General features: G+C 38.0%; 1 protein-coding gene across 1 annotated transcript in view; it reads right to left on the minus strand.

Annotated features, from left to right (window-relative positions):
• PRELID2 (PRELI domain containing 2) overlaps positions 1-25,859 on the minus strand; it is a 703,347-nt gene that overhangs the window by 162,740 nt on the left and 514,748 nt on the right. Inside the window, exon 10 of the transcript XR_009563301.1 lies at positions 10,393-10,490. The gene's annotated coding sequence lies outside the window, so the exon portion shown is untranslated. The remainder of the gene's footprint in view (positions 1-10,392; positions 10,491-25,859) is intronic.

A 25,859-nucleotide genomic window follows, 5' to 3' on the forward strand; every position in this document is an offset into this window, starting at 1 on the left:
AAAAGAATTTTCTTTTCCCCACTAAACTTCATTGGCATCTTTGTCAAAGTTAATTGCCTATAAATTTTAAAAGCTCTTTTTAGACTTTCTATTCTTGTCTATCAATATGTATGTCCCTATACCAAAACCATACTGTCTTGGTTATTGTAGTTTTGTAATATGTCTTGAAAACAGGTAATGTAAATTGTTCAAATTTGTTCTTTTTTAAAAAAAAGTTAATCTAGGTTATTTGCATTTTCAAATAATTTTAGAATCAGTTTATCAATTTCCACCAAAAAAAATAGAGATTTTTATTGAGATTGCATTGATTCAATAGGTCAACTTGAAGAAAGTTTGCATCTTAAAAAAATTTGGATTTTCCAGTCTTCAAAAATAGTACATTTATTTATTCACATAGGTCTTCTTTTAATAGTTTTTTATTTAAATTTCACTTTTCTAGATATCAAGATTTTGACCCTGCTCTCCTTTTATTTGAATTTGTCTGCTATATAGTTTCATAGCCTTTTATTTTTAACCTTTCTGAATCTCTTCAAGTGTCTTTCAATATACAGATAGGTTTGGAATTTGTATTGTTAACCAACACGACTTTTTAAAATAGGTGAGCTATGCCCATTTACATTTAATATATTAACTATGTTTAGTCTCAATTCTGTCATTTTAATGTATTGTATCAATGCATACAAGCCTTCAATAGAATTAGCTTTTGAAAATATGTTCCATTTCACTTGATCTATTTCATAATGTAAGACATAATTATATATTCAAATAATATCCTTGATAATGATACCTTTATATAATACCATTAGTGCCCTTTGTGGGGGGTGCTTTTGTCTACTGTTCTCTACTATGAGTAATATTGAACTACTTAACTCCCATATCTCTCCTATAGGATCTGATTTAAATAGATAACAACTTAAAAAACTAGTTAAGAACATAAAGCTATCACAATTATCAGACTTCTCATGTACTATCCCATTCCCCTCCAGTTTTTGATAATTATATTCTATTTAAAATGTCAACATGCAGCCATTTCATCACTGAGGTTTAGCTCTAGGAATAAAGATATATTTAATGCTTACCACCAGACTATAGTCTGGATTAACCTTTGGACTTGAGGTCATGTTATATATGTATACATATACATGGTTATAAATGTTATATACATAGTATACATATTATATACATGTTATATATATATGGTCATGTTATATACATCCCTGGCACATAGTAAACGGTATGAAAATGGCACAGTAACAACTCTAAATCATGACTCTGCCACTTACTAGCTCTATATGACTGTGAGCAAATTAACTCAGTTCCATGAGCCTTAGTTTCCTCATCTGTCATGAGGATTAGTAATGCCTATCTCATAGAACTGTTGCAAGGACTATTAGTCATGTCATTAAAATATCTATCATAAGACTTATCCAAATCAGGAAGCCAGTATTCTTTTGAATGAGTAAAAAAATATTGAAAGAGAATTAAGCACAACTGAACTGGATTCAAGTTTCAATTGTCAAGAATCTACAAAGTACAAAATATTTTTTTCTGAATATATTTAAGAACTATATGAATGTACAAATAACTCTGTGTTCCCAAATCCATTCTTTCATAGTAGTTGTCCCAAAGGTCTAGATGTTGCTTGGGTCAGCTAATCAATTAGTTATTTCTTCAAGCTGATCGCTGGTTTGTTGCTGTTTATTTGTTTGAGCCTAGCATAAAACCATTGATGGAAACTTGGGCTTCGACGCTGTTAGGACCATGGCATTTTGTCAACACAATACAAATCCCCCACTCCATCCATCTGATTTTTTAAGCTCTAGGACCACAGTTAACATTGGGAATAGCTCAGTCTTGGAGCCAAGCAGTTATAGATTCAAGCCTTAGCTCTATCACTAACTAGTTGTATGAACTAGGAGAATTATTTTACTTCTCTAAGCTTCAGGACTTGACAACAATAATCTTTATAACGTTGTCAGTATGGACATCTTTATAATGTTGTCAGAATTGAAAAACGTTTGTAAAGCACCCTCATAGAAAAGGAGAAAAATACAATATAAGCTACATCTCAGTATAGAGGTGGTGCTTAAAGGTTGTTTCTGATGCTCACCTAACAGAAATGGTGATGTCAACACCACTCCCTTAAGTTAACCACATAACCCTGATATGATTACAAGCACATGAGAATAGTGGACACTAAAATTGTGTGGCAGTGCTTCATTTAGGTCATCATCCAGAACACTCAGAGTCTTATATTGCTTTTACACTATAATCTAATAGAAATTAAGTTTGTTTTAAATTCTTATAGTGATTTAATGGTCTCCTAAGATCACACCTGTAAACCCTGGGTTGGGAATCACAGTTTACTGTATCTTTCTTTCTTTCTTTCTCTCTGAGTGACATGGGAAATGTGGCAGCTACAATTGGGCAGCCATCTGCGAGCTTGATGGAAAGCACTGTGTGGTCTGCTATATCTTTATACAGAAACATTCATTAATAGAATTCACTCTGGATTCACCAACGTTTAATTAACTGGATTAATTGAATTTCCACTGATTACAAAAAGTGTAACAGCACCAACTTGAAGGGACTACTTTATTGTTACAATTAAAAGGGCTTCATTTCATGATGATGATGCTTGTCCTGTAAAACCCCAAGGATGTATTCAGGGACAAGTGAGTTTACTGGAAATGATCATCAGTGCTGTGTGTCTTTGTATTCATTCTCTAGCACTCAGGATACCTCTGTTGGAGCTGTATAATTATATTCAGTGACTATCATCAGAGTGTGATGGAACTGATACGCTGCTTTATTTTTACCTTCCTAATTTGGCTTCCATTTGGAAATATGGAGGTAAAAGGACATTTTCTTCTAAAAACAGTAAAGTTGTTTCTGATTAAGAAAATAAAGTAGGGTACTTATCGAAAATTGGCAAAATAGAACAAAAGAAATAAAGATAACACATAATGGCTAACATATATTGAGCACCTAACACATGCCATGTGGTATCCCAATACTTTATTTGCAAAATTTTATGAAGCGGGCTTCCCTGGTGGCGCAGTGGTTAAGAATCTGCCTGCCAATGCAGGGGATACGGGTTCGAGCCCTGGTCCAGGAAGATCCCACATGTCACGGAGCAACTAAGCCCGTGAGCCACAACTACTGAGCCTGTTCTCTAGAGCCCACGAGCCACAACTACTGAAGCCCGTGCGCCTAGAGCCCGTGCTCTGCAACAAGAGAAGCCACCGCAATGAGAAGCCCGCACACCGCAACGAAGAGTAGCCCCCACTCACCACAGCTAGAGAAAGCCCATGCGCAGCAACAGACCCAATGCAGCCAAAAATAAATAAATTTATAAAAAAATTTTATGAATCAAATTCTCATTAACAATCCTCTGAAAGCATTATTACTATAATTATTCACTTTATATAGTAAAGGAAATTAAGCCTTTGAGAGGTGAAGTAACTTGTCCAAAGTCACACAAAAATGTATGCGTAACTCCACCTTTCAGAGACAAGCACTCAATATTTTAATAGTTTCCCCCCAATGCATATATCTTGTTTGTATCATGACTATGCTAGACAAGATAAATATTTTATTTCTGTTCATTTTTATAGCAAAATTTTGGAATGAATTTAATCATTCCTGTTATGGAGATGACAAAACTAAGATGCAGTTTGATTAATCTGCTCAGGGGCATATAAGTAGTAAGTGTCAGAGCCCAGATTTTAACCCATGTAACTCTGACTCCAAAGCATATAGTCTTTCCAATATGCATCACTGCCCCATTTTCTCAATATTAAAGTTATATAAGTGCTGAGATTTAAGCCTTCGACTTCCAGACACCAAGACTATGTTCACTGGGTCATTCTCACATTTAAAGATTCACATTCTGTGGGATCAAAGTAGGTCTGCCCTCATGGGACACATTTCTCTCTATATAGTATAGAAAAGACATGAAACATAGGAGAGTGCTACTTTAATCTCCTTAAATTTCATTATTGGGATGAAATTGTGGAATTTTGTTGACAAGTAGTTTATTTAGCATAATTCATTTCATTTGCATTGGAAGAAATCACCTTTGGTACTCCCACTCACCACTGCATGAGGTTTAGCTGGAAAACCCATTTTAGAAGATAATTTAGCAGGAGGTTTTTAGAGCCTTAGGAATCTTTCCTTAATTTTTAGTAAAGTTATGCATGTTATATAGTTTTTTACAATGAAAGTCACAGGGTATACATAGGCCTTATCCTTCTTTTTAAAAACATATTATACTAACTTTATGAGTATCTCTCTATATTACTTAAGAAGTTTTGTAAATAAAACCATCAGTGCATTTTACTTAGATAATATAAAACAGCACCTGACATAGTAGAGACTCAGATAATATTTGTTGAATGAATAAGTGACTTTGGGAGTACTAATAATTAATCCATCTTCTATTGAGGACATGTAGAAGTTTCCTAATTTATAACTATGATAAACTACACTGTCATGAATGATGGCAGATTGAATACATACAACTATTTCCACTAACTTTGGAAACTTCACTGAAAATGACAGTAAAGGGATTTTTAACAGCATAAATATAGACCCAGAGATAAAAAGAATATGCCAAGAGATGACAGGAACAAACTTTTGGAAGTTGGAAAGCAAAAGGATGAGTAGCAATTGAGTTAATAGATATGCAAATGTGAAATAAGCTGGCAGTGGGAAAAATGGAAAAGCAAACCAATCTGCACTGTAGAACCAATCAAAGATTCAGAAATCAGTGGCAGCAGGTACCTCTGCAAGCAAAAGATGCTGCTATAGAAAGAATGACTGGTTCAAAGATGCAACTCTATTTTCAGATGACTGTCCTTTCTACCCCAAGGAGAGAGTCAGTTCTCTGGAAGGAAAACACAGGGTGTCTTTACAGTAGGGGTATGCAGCACAGCTGAGGGTAACGTACCACAGTGAACATACAACTGGTCACTTCCAGGCAAATCACGTGTAACCACTAATCATCACAATATTAATAAAATAATAAAAAATTAGTGGGAGAAAGGGAAGTGGGCTTACTCTCTTCTCCTGTCTTTCATCGGTCAAGCCAAGAGAGGCCTCTGCCTTGAACTTATTTTATTAAAGGTCCTGCCAAGCATAACCACTCACCAAAATAGGAATTTATTACCAAACACACGGGCACTCAGCTCTGGCACAGAGCAACCCTTAACCCTAAAGAGTCAGTCTCATAGCTGATACCACACAGGCCCCAGGGAAATACTTTTCTGCATCTCTTATCCTATGAATCATCTTTATTCAGAGCCTGTGGTGGGCCACTGCTGATGCATAAGTGAATACAATGCAGAGTGTTATACAATTTTGTAGTGTTTGCAACAGTGACATATGGCGGTTTAAAGATATTTTGCAATAGTAAACAATGAATATGCCGCTTAAATTCGTATAAATTACATGTAGATCTGAATATAAAATAGGTGAATATTACTGATTGTTTACACTCGCAACTAGATGAAATTTGAACACTCCCACGGAAAGTACTTTTGTTTAATAAAAATATTTAATGATTTAATCAAAATTTTTAAATGAAATAAATATTTTAAGATTTAACTAAGCAAAACTTAATACTTGATTTGTGTTTTCCTTTAAACTTTAATAGAAAAATAAATAATTAATTTTATATTAGTTATTTCAAAGAAAACAACCTTTTTGAAAACATAAGTGAAAATAGTTTTATTTTACATTTATTTTAATCTACTCTGATAAAATACACTCAAGTTGTGTACACTTGAGTATACCTTATTTTATTTTTTAATCTTTTAGAGTACTATTATGAGTTCAACCCAACTTATATAAAAATCTTGATTATAATAATTAGGTTTTTCTGATTTCAGCAAATCTAAGTATAAAGCAAAAATAAATATTATACTAACTTATAAATTACATATACACCTGCATTTTTAATACTTATCAAAATATCACCTGTCCATCAATAGATTACCTAGATACGTGTCACAGTTATTAAATTTAGCATCTTTGATATTTTATCAATGTTAATTCATATAAATAATACAACTTGATTCATATTTTTAATATTGTTATTATAAAAGTAATGCTTTCAAGGTAGGAGATATAAGTTTCAGTTTCACTGAGATATAGTTGATATGTATCACTCTATAAGTTTAAGGTGTACAACGTAATGGTTTGACTTATACTGTATTGTGAAATGATTACCAAAATAAGTTTAGTTAGCATCCATCATCTCATCTCTTGCAAAAAAGAATTGGTGATGAGAACCCTCAGGGTTTACTGTTAACAATTTTCCTATATATCATACAGCAATGTTAACTATATTCATCATGTGGTACATTACATTCCTAGTACTTATCTTACAAGGTACAGAAGTTTGTACCTTTTGACCACCTTCCTCCACTGCCCCCTCCCCATACTCCCTGCCTCTAATAACCACAAATCTCATCTGAGTTTGACTTTTTTTTTAGGTTCCACACATAATTGTGATCATATGGTATTAATCTTTCTCTGTCTGACTTATGTCACTTAGCATAACGCCCTCAAGATCCACCCGTGCTGTCACGAACAGCAGGATTTCTTCATTTTTCATGGCTGAATAATATTCCATTGGGTATATATACCACAACTTCTTTATCCATTCATCCATCAATGGACATTTAGGTTGTTTTCATGTCTTGGCTATTGTAAATAATGCTGCCATGAACATGGTGGTATAGATATCTTTTGGAGTTAGTGCTTTTCTTTTCTTTGGATATGTTCCTAGAAGTGGGGTTGCTGATCATATGGCAGTTCTATTTTTAATTTTTTGAGGATTCTCCATAATGTTTTCCACAGTGACTGTACCAGTTTACAACCCCACCAATAGTGCACAACAGTTTTCTTCACATCCTTGCCAGCATTTCTTACCTCTTGTCTTTTTGGTGATGGTCATTCTAACAGGCATGAGGTGATATCTCATAGTGGTTTTGGTTTGCATTTCCTTGATGATTAAAGATGTTGAGCATCTTTTCATGTACCTATTGGCCATTTTACATCTGTTTTTGGAAAAATTTAGGTCTTTGCCCATTTTTTAATTGGATTATTTGGTTTTATTTTGCTATTGAGTTGTATGAGTTCTTTACATATTTCGGACATTAACCCCTTAACAGATATATGATTTGCAAATATTTTTTTCCCATTCCATAGGTTGTCTTTTCACTTTGTTGACTGTTTTGTTGTTGTGCAGAAGCTTTTTACCTTGATGCAGTCCTACTTGTTTATTTTTTGATATTGTTGCTTGTGCCTTAAGTTCTGCAATCAAAAATTCATTGCCATGTCAAGGAAATTTTTTCCTATGCTTTCTTCTAGGAGTTTCATGGTTTCAGGTCTTACATTTAAGTCTTTTTGAGTTAATTTTTGTGAGTGGAGTAAGATGGAGCTATATGATTTATTTTAGTTTTACCGTTGGTTAATTTGGTCTATAACTTTTACATATTTGCATATGATCTTAGTAGTTTTACCAGGCTTTGCAAATGTTAACAGCGAACCTGGTTAGAAATTGCCACACACAGTGTGAACTTTCCTTTATTTCTGTTATTTATCTTCCGTTGTTTAGTCCTTCCAGGCAACTGCAGGGGAAGCCAGACCCCATGGCCTTAGGCATGATGCTTCATCTCATGTTGATGCAATGTGAGGAGCCACCGCTTCCTGGGTCTGGTTGGGGCAGTCCTGGGTGCAGGAGGCTGCAGACCTCCCTCTGCAGCAGGTACAATGGAGCCCAGGCCAGAGCTCAGTCCTCACCCTGAAGGGAGCTCAGAGAGCTGGTGGCCTATCTCTCCATGACACAAGTAGCTAAGTTTTGTGGGTGGATAGGGCCAAGTGAATATAGGAAGACATTTAAACTGAGTCTGATATACTTGCTAAAGATGCTCTGTAACTCTGCAAAAAGGAGACTACATCTCACCCCCAATATGTCAAATCTGACCCACCCCCACCTACTCCAGAGTCTCCCAGTCCTCTGTGTGTGACATGCCTACTCAACTGACTCCACCTACACCCAGCAAGTGTTCATTAGCTCCATTTGGAATACAACCATCTGAGATTGAGTCCCCAGATCATTTCAGTTCAGTGTGGAGGGCCCTGGCAGGAACCAGAGAGATGCTCTGATAGCTGTACCCAACAGTAGCCCATGTATCCTCAGCAGGGAATGTGAGTCATAGGAACTGGACCATCAGAACCAGCAGGACCATCAGGGCAGGAAAAAGGGGGATATTAGCTCAGATCCCATTTGCTTTTGGTGCTTTTCCCAAAACTCTGAAAAACAGCCTTGACCTGAACATTTATGTGTGATCATTTACCAGGCCTCCTGGCAGAGGTAGTCTGAACCCCACATTCTCGGGCCTGTCTGTTTAACATATGATTTCCCCTAACCGTTCCTTGCTCTAGAGCTCTGTGTGTGTTCAGCCCAGTTAAAGTGAGAAGTGCAGCAGTGAATGAGGTGTCTTTTGAAGGGAGAAGGCAGTAATAAACTCTCATAAATGCCACCACTAACTATGCTACCCAGCAGGCATGAGCCATTATCAGACTGAGAGAGGGCACCAGGTGTCTCAAGATGACTGATGGCCCCTTACCTATCTTAGCCATTATTCTTAGAGACAAGCGTAGAACCTGAATGCCCAGCAGTTCTAGGATATGTACATATATATCCTGTCTGTATGGATGGCTCTGTGATTTAGTGCTAAAAACATACCTCTAGGAGCAAAATAGATGTGCTAGTCGACAAAGAGTTAAGCTACAGAAAGAATCATCAATCTCCTCTGCTGTAATGGTCACTTTGCCTTCCTTTTTTGTAATGTGATATCTTTTAAAACATTTTTTATGGCCTGTCCTTACTTTTCAGTTTTCACACATTATAATTCCAAGTTGAATTTCTTCTAACTATATTGCAGGGTACTGTAGGCACACTGACAAGAATGTTCTTACAAATTAATGCTGATTACTCTGTCATCGTATAGACCTACTTATCTACATATCTATCGAGATAAATGGACAGATAATAGATAGGTGGATAGGTAGGTGCATAAGTAGGTAGATAAATAGGTAGATAATGTAGATTTTTTTAACATCTTTATTGGAGTATAATTGCTTTACACTGTTGTGTTAGTCTCTGCTGTATAACAAAGTGAATCAGCTACATGTATACATATATCCCCATATCCCTTCCCTCTTGCATCTCCCTCCCACCCTCCCTATCCCACACCACTAGCTGGTCACAAAGCACCGAGCTGATCTCCCTGTGCTACGTGGCTGCTTCCCACTAGCTATCTATTTTATATTTGGTAGTGTATATATGCCCATGCCACTCTCTCACTTCGTCCCAGTTTACCCTTCCCCCTCCCCGTGTCCTAAGTCCATTCTCTAGTCTGCGTCTTTATTCCTGTCCTGCCCCTAGGTTCTTCAGAACCATTTTTTTTTTTTAGATTCCATATGTATGTGTTAGCATACAGTATTTGTTTTTCTCTTTCTGACTTACTTCACTCTGTATGACAGACTCTAGGTCCATCCACCTCACTACAAATAACTAAATGTTGTTTCTTTTCATGGCTGAGTAATATTCCATTGTATATATGTGCCACATCTTCTTTATCCATTCATCTGTCGATGGACAGTTATGTTGCTTCCATGTCCTGGCTATTGTAAATAGTGCTGCAATGAACATTGTGGTACATGACTCTTTTTGAGTTATGAGAAACACATATTTTAAATTAAGGAGTTGGAAGGTATTCCTTTGTCTAAGATAATGTACTCTTATTTCAGCAAACATTTATTTAACATTTATTAATTTCAGCACTTCAAGCTGAGCCTTAACATATTGTGGGCACTGAAATATAGCTTCTAGAAAGAACTCAAAAATGGGTGGTGGCAACTAAGGATTCAAATAGGATGTGAACACTTTCTGAAAGGCACTGTTGTTTTTACAAAGCTGTCTTCACAAAGCCATGTTGATCACAGAGACATTTTGATGCCATTTTTTTTTTTCCTTTATCTAAATTAAGAGGCAAAACAGACATTCCCTAGGCCCCAATCAATCCGTGACCCCACTCAGAGAACGGAATAGGGCTCAGGAATGTCTTAGGCAGTAGGGATGAAGTAAAGGTCTGAGAACTGTTTTGTATCTAAAACTGGATCATTAGAAGTTGTTCTTACACTTTGACACATGAAAATATCTCTACCTCAAAGTGGTCATGTCAAATAATAGAGCTTAATCAGTTGCATTAAAATGTAGTATTTGATGCCTGGGGCTTTATCTCTCCTCTGCATTTGTAAGCAAACATAAAGAAGAGAAAAAAAGCTGTAAGAATTAATCAACACAAAGAATATTACCAGAGATTGATGTTCTTGAATCTCTGAAGAGAAAGGGCATTACTGTAGAACAGGGTGTTCTGAGCAGAGTTCATGAAGAGGGGACATCCAAGCTAGATCTGAAAGATAAAAAGAAAAATGACATGGGTAAAGACACGGGGGCTTCTTTGAGGGACTGTATTGAAGTGTTGATGCTGGAGAAGAGCAAAAACTAAGGGCAGAAAAAAAATTGGTGCAGAACTGCAGAAGGATTTAATAGTTAGGCTAAACAGAACTTTGCCCTGCTGGCAAACAGGAGACCCTGTAACTTAGGGAACCAGTTGCATTGAGTGTTTAAAGAGGGTTTGCTGACAATGGTATGAGATGGACCTAATAAAATAATCTGTAATTGCCTCTGACCCAGTTCAATGCTCACTAGTAATAGTAGCTAATGTCGACTGAGTTCTTAACATGCCAAGTACTGGGCTCCGTCTTCCTAGCTCACTTAATCTTTACAACAACCCTATGAGCTCCACATTTTATAGCTCAGGGAACAAACAAAAGGTTTAGCAATTTGCACAAATTATATGAGATCAAGAGGGTAGAGCAAAGATATGACCCCAAAAGTGTGACTCCAACACCTATGCTCTGAAACCATGAAGCCATCCTGCCTCTCTCAGAAGCCTTGAAAGAAAACAGCTTCCCTGTAGCTTACCTAAGGAAAAGGCTGGTTGCCCCGGTCAGCCTGCAGTCATGTGTTTTTACCAAATGATATGATACCAGACTGCTTCTCTTAACCCCCAAATCAGAGCATGGACAAACAGTTTAAATCACGGCTTAACCACTTACTATTCATGTGGCTTTAGATATATTACTCAGTCTTTCCTTGCCTCACCTTACTCATCTGGAAAAAATGGCGATTATAATGGCATCCTGCTTCTAGGCTTGTGGCGAGAATTAAAGGAATACATGTAAAACATTTAGAAGAGTACCTGGCACAGAGTGAGCACTTAGTAAGTGTTTATAATTGTCGTTATTCATTTGGGGGAAATTTAATCAGTTAGTAATCCAGTTTTCAATTGACTTCCTATGTAATAGTTTGGGTAGAAGAGAATATGATGACTCTAGCCTACTCTGTTTGATATTTGTATTTTTCCTTACAATATCAACTTCAAAGATTGTTTGTCATTATCCACACTATGGTAATTTTAACCAAAGAAAATGCCACTTTTGGAAGAATTTCTGAGTGTCCAGATGCCCTTATCCAAGTGACAATGACCATGTGAGAGTCTGTGGACCTATTTGAAACTGTCAAAATGGTCATGATTTATATTAATGGAGCAATCAATTCTTAACTATAGAGATGATAGATATTCTGTAAAATTTAACTTAAACTACCTTTTCTGATTCATGATGCTGGGTCACCTCTTCCTTCTGTCATCTCTAGCTCCATCTATTGGATTTCTCGACCCCACCAAAGGTTACATTCATCATGATCGTTTCTGACACACATCCTCTTATTCATCTCCTATTGGTTTCCTAGGAAGTTTCCAGCAGTAGTTATTTCAAATGCATCTTTATAAATTCTAACTCTCACTCTCCATGATTACCAGATAACTTTTCTTCAATAGCAACAGGAAAAAAGGTGTCAGAGGAAGGCTCCCTTCCTCTCCCTTTCTCTCTTCCTCAAACTCTCTCAAAATAAACGTTCCAATCCTCCCTTGAATATTTTCCTTTCATTACTAGCCTGGGTATTCCAATTCTGTTCTCCATGCCAACCTTTCCTACCTTAACCCCATCAGTCTCTAAGTTTTAACCTCCTCCTCTCAATTTGATTCATCTGTGATGGGCAACAGCCCAGATGTATAAGTCAAAATGGGCTAAATTATTTTGTTGTTGTTGTTTTTTCTTCTTTTTAGTTTTTGGTTTCTGGGTTTTTTTTTTTTTTTTTTAACACTTCAAAACCACTACTGAGACAGAAACAAATTAACTCTGAAATCTTGGTGGTGTGCAGAAACCAAGGTTTATTTCTCATTCACTATATGTCCAAAACGTGTTGGCAAGGGCTCTGATCCCCATGGTCACTCAGGGACACAAGCTCACAGAGACTCTAGCATCTTATAATGCTACAATCCCACACAGGAGTTTACGAGTTTCCAGGGCCAGAGAAGAGCGAGAGGGGCTCCATGGTATGCATCCTGGGTAGTAGCACAGCCCCCATCCACCCATCCATTCCCCACTTAGAAGGGCCTATATTTGGTTTAATGCTCTGCTATAGCTATCTTGAAACTCATTTTTGAGTAAAAGGCCTCACATTTTCCTTTTTCACTGGGGCCCCACAGACTATACAATCAATCCTGAGGGTTCCATAAGTACTGGGGCACATCTTCTATCCATTGACCTACCCCAGTGGCCAGTACTCAGTCCAGGGCCTTGATTTTTGCAAGGGCAGCTGGGAAATGTAGCTTTTAATACCGTATTTACTGGTGAACACATAGTATTTTGCCTGCCACATGAATGTCCCTACGCAATAACACAAATTCCACTATGCTTAGAGCTAAACAGACTGATAAAGGAGCATTCTGATCATATTTCATGCAGTCCAGCAGGTTGAATGGTTCCCATTAACCCAGGTGTTTTATGAGATGGAAGAACACAGAAAGATATGGCATGCCCACTCTCTGGAAGCTTATATTCTAGAGTAGTGCTTTTCACACTTTAATGTGCGTACAAATCTCCTAAGTAAAATGGAGTTTTGGACTTGATAGCTCTGAAAAGGGACAGCGATTTTGTACTTTTACAAGTTTCCAAGTAATTCTGGGGTTACCAGCCTATAAAACCCCACTGTAGGTAGCAAGGTACTAGGTAATGCTATGAAACAAAAATATATAATGTAACAGGAAGTTAATACAATATATATATTTAAAGGCATGACTGCTAAATACTCATCTGGTTAAAAAAAAAAGGTTAAAAATTTTTTTGATTATAAAGAAAATTAGAGAAAATGAAGTTTTTTCTCTGCTGGAGATGTCTATCCTCCAGCAATTTTGTATTCCTTTGCATTTCCAGTATGCTTGCATTCTTAATGAGAGAGAAGGAAAGGGCTCTTCTTATTTGCAGGTTTATTCTTGGTCTGCTTCCATAATTGATACTGTCAGAGAATTGTGATTAACGCTCCATTTGTGAAAACCTGTTCACCTGAGAATGCACAATTTGGCAAAACTTCTCCGGCATCTGTTCTCAGACAATAGTCCCTTTGTTCTGTCCAGCCAAATTACAATGACTATTGCAGGCTACCATGAGGCGGTATTGGCAGGAAAGAGGCTGGAAGGTGGGCTCATTTGGAATGGCAGCAGAGAGGATGTATTTTCACTTCCATAGTAGGTGGCATGACTCTGTGACTGGGTATGCAGAGGAATATTCATCTTGTTTCTCTCCCACTTCTCACCCCCCGAAAAGTCACAGCATCACATTACTTGGCTAGTCTCATGGTTTAAAAACTGAGAAAGGTCAAATGGTTTGTTGAAGTACCAGGGTATAGTGTAATATCATAAAGAAATAAATCTGAAAAAATTCTCTGAGCTAGCCCCCATTTTTTAGTAAGTAGGGGAACTGGTGACCATTAAGAACTCAGAGTACCCTAGAGCTCTTCTGGTGGCCATTTCAAAGTGTCTATTTTCCAACTGACAGGTTGACTACCCTGGCCATAAGCAATTAGACTACACTACATAGTACTGTACAGTTGACCAAAGCATTTTAAATTATATTATTTTATAGTTAGGGGATATTTCAAATAGGCAAGGACCATGAGACCTTTGTCATGGATAAGGAAAGGGAGATGCCAAAATAGTTACTCAGCTGAGAACACAGCTCTACTAAGCAGCACTGCTGGGACCGAATCCCCTCTGCTTTTCATGGGATTGAAACACATGTTGTGTATCTCTGCCTAGCCGTGCGTTCTTTGCCTTACTCAACCTTTCATTTTCATGTAAGTAGTCTTATAAAATTTGTTTAGTTTAGTTGCTTGCTAAACCTAAAGGAGCCACTATTTTAAAATAAGTTTTATTGAAATACAATTTACATACCCTACAATTCACCCCTTTAAAGTGTACGGTTCAATGGTTTTTAGTATATTCACAGTTGTACAGCCACCACCGTAATCGACTGTAGAATATTTCATCGCCCCAGAAAGGAAACTCCCTACCCATTAGCATTCACTCCCCATTCCTCCCTAAACCACTTTCCTCCACACCCTCACCTCTAGAACACAAACCACTAATCTACTTTCTATTGTTAATGGACTGGCCTATTCTCCTCACTGATAGACTTTATTTTTCTAATTGGCAAGAAGAAAAAAAATGGAAAGAACAAAATCTGTTTTTCATCTACTAGAGACAACTTAGAGTTATTTATTCACTTTAGGCATACAGTGTTACAAATTTCAAAATTAGTAAGACTGTGGCAAATTTTCAAGAAAGTAACTGAAAGAGTTAGAGGGGTTTTGAAGGGACATTTATTTTTTATTTTTCTAACTTTGTATTTATAAAATTTTCAAAAATACAGAAGAGTATAAAGAATAATACATTATACTTACATTTACCACATAGATTCAACAGTGATTAAGATTTTGCCATATAGTTTTAATTTCTTTTCTGCATCATTTCAAAGTAAGTTGCTATATCATTTCTAGTCAATCAAAACTAAGGACAAGTGTCCTACATAATATTATTATGACACTTAAAAAGTTAACATTGTGAATTTGCTCTTTATTTGTATCTGAGATTCTAATTTTTAATAACGGAAATTTATGTAATTTACTATTGCTTTTCCAGTAATCCTTTACTACCTGTATCTTATCTGACTCTGACTTTTATATTTTGCTATTGTTTTTTTAATTGTAATTTTTATTGTATGACTTATAATTTGTTTTCTCTAATCTTGAAAGATAAATAAATTTAGAAGGTTATAACTGTGTTTTAAATCCTCCCTTTTATTAATATACTCTACAATCATTCTTAAATCTCTATTTATGCATATGGATGTATCCAAAGAGGAAGAATAAACTCCAACTCCTTTTTATATAAAGTGAAGAATTAGGAACATTTTAGTTTCACTTTCTTCAGCTTTTTTCTCTCCATGACTAATTGACCTGAAAGTCCTGAAGTCTGCTTGTTCTTCTTTATTTTGTTTTTTGTGCAGCTATCATACCAGTTAGACATTCTTTGTGGAAATGGCATATCCTCACACATATGCACCAAGTGGCAGTTTCAAATATAATTGACAAGATGGAAATTCTGGAAATAACCTACATGTCCATGAAAAATGTTAAGGTGGCACATTTTACATGGAATGCTAGACTGAACCTACACAAGGCATGGAGGACACTGAAAATGGCAATCATGGATATGTTAATTAGCTTGATTGTGGTGATCATTTCATAATGTATATGTATATCAAAACATCAAGTCATACGTCTTAAATATATACAACTTTTATATGTCAATTATACCTCAACAAAACTGTTAAAACATAATACTCAAAACTCATAATTTCCTAATTATTTTACTATATTTACTATTATCCGTGCTCTTGAGGTAATTTACCTCTCTTGTGTGTATCTGGTGGAAGCACTACATAATGTTGTGCTACTATATTTCTTCTCACAGCTCCACATTCAGTGATGTCACATGTGTAGCTTGAAATTGGACATGGTAAAAGTATTGGCACCACAGGAACCAGGAAACACTACAAATCAGGGCCTGGTTATTGTTTTCTTTGTTTTCTTTTTCACTGTCCAGACTAACCAAGTGGAGAAAATGTTAGTAATGTGTATTACATTTAAAATTTTGCTGTAACTATGACATTATCAATAGCACAAAAAGGAAATATCCTTCCAGTATTCAAAATTATTATCTGAACCATCAAAGAAGTTGCTCACGTTGTTGACATACTAGTGACATTCTGACGCATGTCTTTGTTATCTTTTTTAAAAAATTAATTAATTAATTTATTTTCAGCTGCACTGGGTCTTTGTTGCTGTGTGTGGGCTTTCTCTAGTTGCAACAAGCGGGGACTACTCTTCTTTGCAGTGTGCGGGTTTCTCATTGCGGTGGTTTCTCTTGTGGTGACTTCTCTTGTTATGGAGCACGGGCTTTAGGTGTGCAGGCTTTAGTAGTTGAGGCACGCGGGGGCTCAGTAGTTGCAGCTCATGGGCTCTAGAGCACAGGCTCAGTAGTTGTGGACCAGGGCTCGAACTTGTGTCCCCCGCATTGGCAGGTGGATTTTTTTTTTTTGCGGTACACGGGCCTCTCACTGTTGTGGCCTCTCCTGTTGTGAAGCACAGGCTCCGGACGCACAGGCTCAGCAGCCATGGCTCAGGGGCCCAGCCACTCCGCGGCATGTGGGATCTTCCCAGACCAGGGCACGAACCCGTGTCCCCTGCATCAGCAGGTGGACTCTCAACCACTGCGCCACCAGGGAAGCCCATGGCAGGTGGCATCTTAACCACTGTGCCACCAGGGAAGTCCCTGTCTTTGATCTTACTCATTAACATAAAGAAAAACATCAACCAACATTCATGTTGGAACTATTCTTGGAGACCCAATTGTTAAACATGTACCAGCACACCACTGTGTCAATCCCCCCAAACATACATCATATCACTAAAATCTCTATCTCTTCCCTCCACTCCCAATGTGCAAGGAATAGAAATCTGATGCAGAATTTATTTATTTATTTATTTATTTTTTCTCTCTCTTTTTTTAATTGGAGTAAAATTGCTTTACAATGTTGTGTTAGTTTCTGCTGTACAATGAAGCGGATCAGCTATATGTATACATATATCCCCTCCCTCCTGGACCTCCCTCCCATCCCCACATCCCACCCATCTAGGTCATCACAGAGCAACGAGCTGAGCTCCCTGTGTTATACAGCAGGTTCCCACTAGCTATCCATTTTACACATGGTAGTGTACTTATGTCAAACCTAATCTCCCAATTCGTCCCACTCTCCCCTTCTCCCACTGGGTCCACATGTCCATAATTTAAAAAGTTTATTAGACAGATTAGAAACAGGGTGAAAATAAAAATACGAGAACAATTCCTATAATCATATCACTGCCTGCAGTTTTCAGAAAACATTCTGTATTTACTGGAGCTTAGACCTAGATCTGAGAGTTAGGGCTACTCATTGGAGCAAGATGTATTTCTACTAGGGAAATAGAGCTTAAAAACATCATGTTTCCCAGCTTGTTTGGATGAACCCCATTTATGTCAGTTCCTAAGGCCATTTTATATAAAAGAAGAGCTTCTAGCAAAATTACCAACAAAGTTTGCTCCCTCACTGAAAATGTGTATGCATGTAAACGATGTCTCATTTAGTCCTTTCCCCCTCATTTACCACAATTCCATCTAACTTTGAAGAATATAGTCTTGATCTCACTAATCATCACATTTCTAAAAGATCATTTTATCTAAGAAGAAATCAAATTCCACCAAGATATTTCTTGCCCTTTTGGAATCCATTTTATGGCTCACAGTGGTAGAAGGAAATGGTTTCTAGTTGGAAGATCAGTGGTTTAAAAGTAAGGGTATAATAGACACAATGTCAGAGTTCATTAGTAGATAACTGGGGGTCCACTGTGGACTCAGGGCAATTCCTTGTGTTTGTCCAGTTTAAAGCTTGCTTTCCTATACATCATCCCATTGGGTCCTGACAACGGTCTTTAAGGGTATCAGTGCATTTTAGCAATATTTTTTCCAGAACACACTGAGCATAAAAGTTAGATAAAACATTACCAAGATGCAGAAAAGGGTGCCCCTGAGTGGTAGGTTTTAAAATGGTCCTATGATGGAAGAAGTCCAGCAGCTAGGAAGCTGATTCAGGGTAGCCTGTGAACTCCAAAAACAAACTTAGCTTTTAAGTCAGCTTGTGCTTTTCCCAGGCCTGTTTGTCTTTAAACCCTTTTCTTACCCTTAGCCTGATCCTTTCTGTAATGCAGGGTGGGGGACAGTTGACCTCTGAAAGTTTTGTTTGCCAGGATACCAAGTTATTTGACTTCTGACTGAGTTGAACAATAGATGGGTTAGTGAGAGACTAGAGGGTGGAGAGAAGATAGAGGCCAGGGTATTCTTTTTTCTGTGGTCATTGAATAGCCCCAGCAGGCTAAATCTCTTCTGTGACATTAGGTCACTCCATAAAAACCTTTCGAGGTTCACTTCTATCAGGTGATCTCGTCCCCGGGGCTCCAGTAACACCACCTGCTCCCTGTGTTCCGCTAGCCTAGGAATGGTGCTAGTTTCCCACTGGTACTCATCTATAGGGTACCTCACTGTGACATGTTTGATGCTCAGTAAACACCTCACCTGGGTATCCAGTGCCTGCTTTCTCTTATAAATAGTAGAAGTGATTTCTGTGTTCCTACTTAGATCCTGACGGACACACAGATTATCAAAATTCTAGTTCCAGAGATCTCATTGTAATAATAATAATAGCAACTAACATTTGCCAAAAGCCTATTAGATGCCAGATACTGTTTTAAAAACTGGGGACTCTCAGCAACCATTTGGGGTAGGAATTTTTGTTATTCCACCTTACAGATGGAATAACAAAGAAAGAAACTTTCTAAGAAACTGAGGCAGTGTGTATTCATACTATCCCCAAATGTTTAGTAAATATTATTTAGAGTTACAGTCAAGTCTCGACTGGGCTCCTGGGAAGGAAGGGAAGGATTATTATTTTTTGGGGAGGGGGGGAAGGATTATTTTTTGATGTTATGCTAAAGTATTATAGGAGTATCCACCTTTCCAAAAGGCCAACACGGTGATGCCACTCATTTTAAGGAAGATACAGCAAAGGCATGCAAATTTCAGAAGCTGAGGGCTTCCCTGGTGGCACAGTGGTTGAGAGTTCGCCTGCCAATGCAGGGGACACGGGTTCGTGCCCCGGTCTGGGAAGATCCCACATGCTGTGGAGCGGCTCGGCCCATGAGCCATGGCCGCTGAACCTGCGCGTCCGGAGCCTGTGCTCCACAACGGGAGAGGCCACAACAGTGAGAGGCCCACATACCGGGGGGGGAAAAAAATTTCAGAAGCTGAGCCTTAACTGTCCATCCCAGCCACCACCTTCCACACACAAAATTGCCTTTCTTTGCTAAAATTTTCAGTGTCTATTTTATTTTGCTAATGAAGGCAGAAATTCCATGCAATCTAATTTGTCTAAATCAAATGGGATACATAAAGAATGATAAGATGGGGGCTTCCCTGGTGGCGCAGTTGTTGGGAATCTGCCTGCCAATGCAGGGGACATGGGTTCAAGCCCTGGTCTGGGAGGATCCCACACGCCGCGGAGCAACTGGACCCGTGAGCCACAACTGCTGAGCCTGCGCGTCTGGAGCCTGTGCTCCGCAACAAGGGAGGCCACAACAGTGAGAGACCTGCGCACTGCGATGAAGAGTGGCCCCCACTCGCTGCAGCTAGAGAGGGCCCTCGCACAGAAACGAGGACCCAACGCAGCCAAAAATAATAAATAAATAAATAAAAATAAAAAAAAAAAAGAATGATAACATGACTCACCATCTAGTCTTGCATGTATTCTACAGCAAGTTCTTGAAAAGGAGGGTTTCTGAGAACAAGGTTAATGGCACACCTTCATATGCCATGAATTCCATCACAGTGCTCAAGGATTCCATGGTATTGGACTAAAAAGACTGGAGTTTCCCTAATAATGTCAACTGAAGCAACTGGTATCCACCCGTGCACTTTCTGAATCTTTTCTCCAGTAATGTAGTAGAATCGTCTCATGTTGGAAACCAGCCCCACCAATGATTAAAGGTGTTTATTCATGAAATTACTTTGGTCTCAAAGCTGAGCTCCACTCTGGATGATAAGCATGCCACCAGAGTCCAGGTGTCAGAATATAAAGCATCTCAACTTTCACAAGAGCAGTACTTTATGTTCATTACCCCTGCAAATCTGTGTGAAATATATACCACTGCCTTTTTGTCAATACCATTTTCATCACAGCCAAAAACCAATTTAATAAGCTCAGTTCACCAGCCCTATCCCTTTGACTTCTCCTTTTCCCAAAGGGAAATATAATCCATTTTTAACCATTCAGATATTTAAAAGATTCTTTTATGTGCAGTCTCAGTTCATTATGAATAAAATACATTTTATTCTTCTGTTCCATTTACTCTGGTTACATGCTGGCTTGGATTTAAGATGCAGTGTCTCGACCGCAGAGACGGGTATGAGACGTTAAGGCTGCTGCTGCCGCCACCAAGAAGCCTGTGTGCGAGCACAGGTCACTCTCCACACCTCCCTTCCGGGAAGCCGGTGCAACCCACCACGGCCAGGGTCACGGGATCCAGGGACAGCTTCCCTGGGAGAACGCACGGCGCGCCTCAGGCTGGTGCAACATCACTCTGGCCTCTGCCGCTGCAGGCTCACCCCGCACTCCGTGCCCCTCCCTCCCCCCGGCCTGAGTGAGCCAGAGCCCCCGAATCAGCGGCTCCTTTAACCCTGTCCTGTCTGAGCGAAGAACAGACGCCCTCAGGCGACCTACATGCAGAGGCGGGGCCAAATCCAAAGCTGAACCCAGGGAGCTGTGCGAACAAAGAAGAGAAAGGGAAATCTCTCCCAGCAGCTTCAGGAGCAGCGGATTAAATCTCCACAGTCAACTTGATGTACCCTGCATCGGTGGAATACCTGAATACACAATGAATCATCCCAAATTGAGGCGGTGGACTTTGAGAGCAAGATTTATTATTTTTCCACCTTTTCCTCTTTTTGTGAGTGTGTATGTGTATGCTTCTGTGTGAGATTTTGTCTGTATAACTTCGCTTTCACCATTTGTCCTAGGGTTCTATCTGTCCGTGTTTTTGGGGGGTTTTAAAAAAATTTTTTTCTTAATAATTATTTTTTTATTTTAATAACTTTATTTTACCTTACTTTATTTTCTTTTCTTTTATCCTGTTTCTTTCTTTCTTTCTACTTGTTCTCCCTTTTATTCTGAGCCGTGTGGATGAAAGGCTCTTGGTGCTACAGCCAGACGCAGGGCTGTGCCTCTGAGGTGGGAGAGCCAACTTCAGGACACTGGTCCACAAGACACCTCCCAGCTCCACATAATATCAAACGGTGAAAATCTCTGAGAGATATCAATCTCAACACCAACACCCAGCTTCACTCAACGACCAGCAAGCTACAGTGCTGGACACCCTATGCCAAACAACTAGCAAGACAGGAACACAACCCCACCCATTAGCAGAGAAGCTGCCTAAAATCATAATAAGTCCACAGACACCCGAAAACACACCACCAGACATGGACCTACCCACCAGAAACACAAGATCCAGCCTCATCCACCAGAACACAGGCACTAGTCCCCTCCACCAGGAAGCCTACACAACCCACTGAACCAACTTTAGCCACTGGGGACAGACACCAAAAACAATGGAAACTACGAACCTGCAGCCTGCAAAAAGGAGACCCCAAACACAGTAAGATAAACAAAATGAGAAAACAGAAAAACACACAGCAGATGAAGGAGCAAGATAAAAACCCACCAGACCTAACAAATGATGAGGAAATAGGCAGTCTACCTGAAAAAGAATTCAGAATAATGATGTTAAAGATGATCCAAAATCTTGGAAATAGAAGAGAGAAAATGCAAAAAACACTTAACAAGGACCTAGAAGAACTAAAGATGAAACAAGCAACGATGAACAACACAATAAATGAAATTTAAAATACTCTAGATGGGATCAATAGCAGAATAACTGAGGCAGAAGAAGGGATAAGTGACCTGGAAGATAAAATAGTGGAAATAACTACTGCAGAGCAGAATAAAGAAAAAGGAATGAAAAGAACTGAGGACAGTCTCAGAGACTTCTGGGACAACATTAAACGCACCAATATTCGAATTATAGGGGTTCCAGAAGAAGAAGAGAAAAAGAAAGGGACTGAGAAAATATTTGAAGAGATTATAGTTGAAAACTTCCCTAATATGGGAAAGGAAATAGTTAATCAAGTCCAGGAAGCACAGAGTCCCATGCAGAATAAATCCAAGGAGAAACATGCCAAGACATATTAATCAAACTGTCAAAAAGTAAATACAAAGAAAACGTATTAAAAGCAGCAAGGGAAAAACAACAAATAACACACAAGGGAATCCCCATAAGGTTAACAGCTGATCTTTCAGCAGAAACTCTGCAAGCCAGAAAGGACTGGCAGGACATATTTAAAGTGACGAAGGAGAAAAACCTACAACCAAGATTACTCTACCGAGCAAGGATCTCATTCAGATTTGATGGAGAAATTAAAACCTTTACAGACAAGCAAAACTGAGAGAATTCAGCACCACCAAACCAGCTTTACAACAAATGCTAAAGGATCTTCTCTAGACAAGAAACACAAGAGAAGGAAAAGACCTATAATAACAAACCCAAAACAATTAAGAAAATGGGAATAGGAACATACATATTGATAATTACCTTAAATGTAAATGGATTAAATGCTCACACCAAAAGACAAGACCCATATATACGCTGTCTACAAGAGATCCACTTCAGACCTAGAGACACATACAGACTGAAAGTGAGGGGATGGAAAAAGATATTCCATGCAAATGGAAACCAAAAGAAAGCTGGAGTAGCAATTCTCATGTCAGACAAAATAGACTTAAAAATAAAGACTATTAGAAGAGACAAAGAAGGACACTACATAATGATCAAGGGATCGATCCAAGAGGAAGATATAACAATTGTAAATATTTATGCACCCAACATAGGAGCACCTCAATACATAAGACAAATACTAACAGCCATAAAAGGGGAAATCGAAAGTAACACATTCATAGAAGGCGACTTTAACACCCCACTTTCACCAATGGACAGATCATCCAAAATGCAAATCAATAAGGAAACACAAGCTTTAAATGATACATTAAACAAGATGGACATAATTGATATTTATAGGACATTCCATTCAAAAACAACAGAATACACATTTTTCTCAAGTGCTCATGGAACATTCTCCAGGATAGATCATATTTTGGGTCACAAATCAAGCCTTGGTAAATTTAAGAAAATTGAAATTGTATCAAGTATCTTTTCCACCCACAACGCTATGAGACTAGATATCAATTACAGGAAAAGATCTGTAAAAAACAGAAACACATGGAGGCTAAACAATACACTACGTAATAACGAAGTGATCACTGAAGAAATTAAAGAGGAAATCAAAAAATACCAAGAAACAAATGACAATGGAGACACGACGACCCAAAACCTATGGGATGCAGCAAATGCAGTTCTAGGAGGGAATTTTGTAGCAATACAATCCTACCTCAAGAAACAAGAAACACCTCAAAAAAATTACCTAACTTTACACTTAAAGGAACTAGAGAAATAAGAACAAACAAAACCCAAAGTTAGTAGAAGGAAACAAATCATAAAGATCAGAGCAGAAATAAATAAAATAGAAACAAAGAAAACAGTAGCATAAAAGCTGGTTCTTTGAGAAGATAAACAAAATTGATAAATCTTTAGCCAGATTCATCAAGAAAAAGAGGGAGAGGACTCAAATCAATACAATTAGAAATTAAAAGAAGAAGTTACAACAGACACCGCAGAAAAACAAAACATCATGAGAGACTACTACAAGCAACTCTGTGCCAATAAAATGGACAACCTGGAAGAAATGGACAAATTCTTAGAAATGCACAACCTGCCAAGACTGAATCGGAAGAAATAGAAAATATGAACAGACCAATCACAAGCACTGAAATTGAGACTGTGATTAAAAATCTTCCAACAAACTAAAGTCCAGGACCAGATGGCATCACAGGTGAATTCTATCAAACATTTAGGGAAGAGCTAACAGCCATCCTTCTCAAATTCTTCCAAAAAATTGCAGAGGAAGGAACACACCCAAACTCATTCTATGAGGCCACCATCACCCTAATACCAAAACCAGACAAAGACACTACAAAAAAAGAAAATTACAGACCAATATCACTCATGAATATAGATGCAAAAATCCTCAACAAAATACTAGCAAACAGAATGCAACAACACATTAAAAGGATCATACACCATGATCAAATGGGATTTATCCCAGGGATGCACGGATTCTTCAACATACTCAAATCAATCAATGTGATACACCATATTAACAAACTGAAGAATTAAAACTATATAATCATTTCAATAGATGAAGAAAAAGCTTTTGACAAAATTCAACACGCATTTATGATAAAAATTCTCCAGAAAGTGGCCAGAGGGAACCTACCTCAACATAATAAAGACCATATATGACAAACCCACAGCAAACATCATTCTCAATGGTGAAAAACTGAAACCATTTCCTTTAAGATCAGGAACAAGACAAGGATGCCCACTCTTGCCACTGTTATTCAAAATAGTTTTGGAAGTCCGAGCCATGGCAATCAGAGAAGAAAATAAAAGGAATACAAATCAGAAAAGAAGAAGTACAACTGTCATTGTTTGCAGATGACATGATGCTATACACAGGTAATCCTAAAGATGCCACCAGAAAACTACTAGAGCTAATCAATGAATTTGGTAAAGTTGCAGGATACAAAATTACTGCACAGAAATCTCTTGCGTTCCTATACACTAACAAAAAAAGATCAGAAAGAAAAATTAATGAAACAATCCCATTCACCATTGCAGCAAAAAGAATAAAATACCTAGGAATAAACCTACCTAAGGAGGTAAAAGACCTGTACTTAGAAAACAATAAGACACTGATCAAAGAAATCAAAGATGACACAAACAGATGGAGAGATATACCATGTTCTTGGATTGGAAGAATCAATATTGTGAAAATGACTATACTACCCAAAGGAATCTACAGATTCAATGCAATCCTTATCAAATTACCAGTGGCATTTTTTACAGAACTAGAACAAAAAGTCTTAAAGTTTGTATTAAAACACAAAAGACCCCAAATAGCAAAAGCAATCTTGAAGGAAAAAAACGGAGCTGGAGGAATCAGACTCCCTGACTTCAGATTATACTACAAAGCTACAGGAATGAACACAATATGGTACTGGCACAAAAACAGAAATATAGATCAATGGAACAGGATAGAAAGCCCAGAGATAAACCCACGTACTTTGGTCAACTAATTTATGACAAAAGAGGCAGGGATTTACAATGGAGAAAAGACAGTCTCTTTGATAAGTGGTGCTGGGAAAACTGGACAGCTACATGCAAAAGAATGAAATTAGAATACTCTCTAACACCATACACAAAAATAAACTCAAAATGGATTAAAGACCTAAATATAAGACCGGACACTATAAAACTCTTAAAGGAAACCATAGGAACAACACTCTTTGACATAAATCACAGCAATATCTTTTTTGACCCACCACCTAGAGTAATGGAAATAAAAACAAAAATAAACATATGGGACCTAATGAAACTTAAAAGCTTTTGCACAGCAAAGGAAACTATAAACAAGAAAACCCTCAGAATGGGAGAA

The sequence above is a fragment of the Globicephala melas genome, chromosome 3 (genome assembly GCF_963455315.2).
Source record: "Globicephala melas chromosome 3, mGloMel1.2, whole genome shotgun sequence".
In the NCBI taxonomy this organism is placed as follows: Eukaryota; Metazoa; Chordata; class Mammalia; order Artiodactyla; family Delphinidae; genus Globicephala; species Globicephala melas.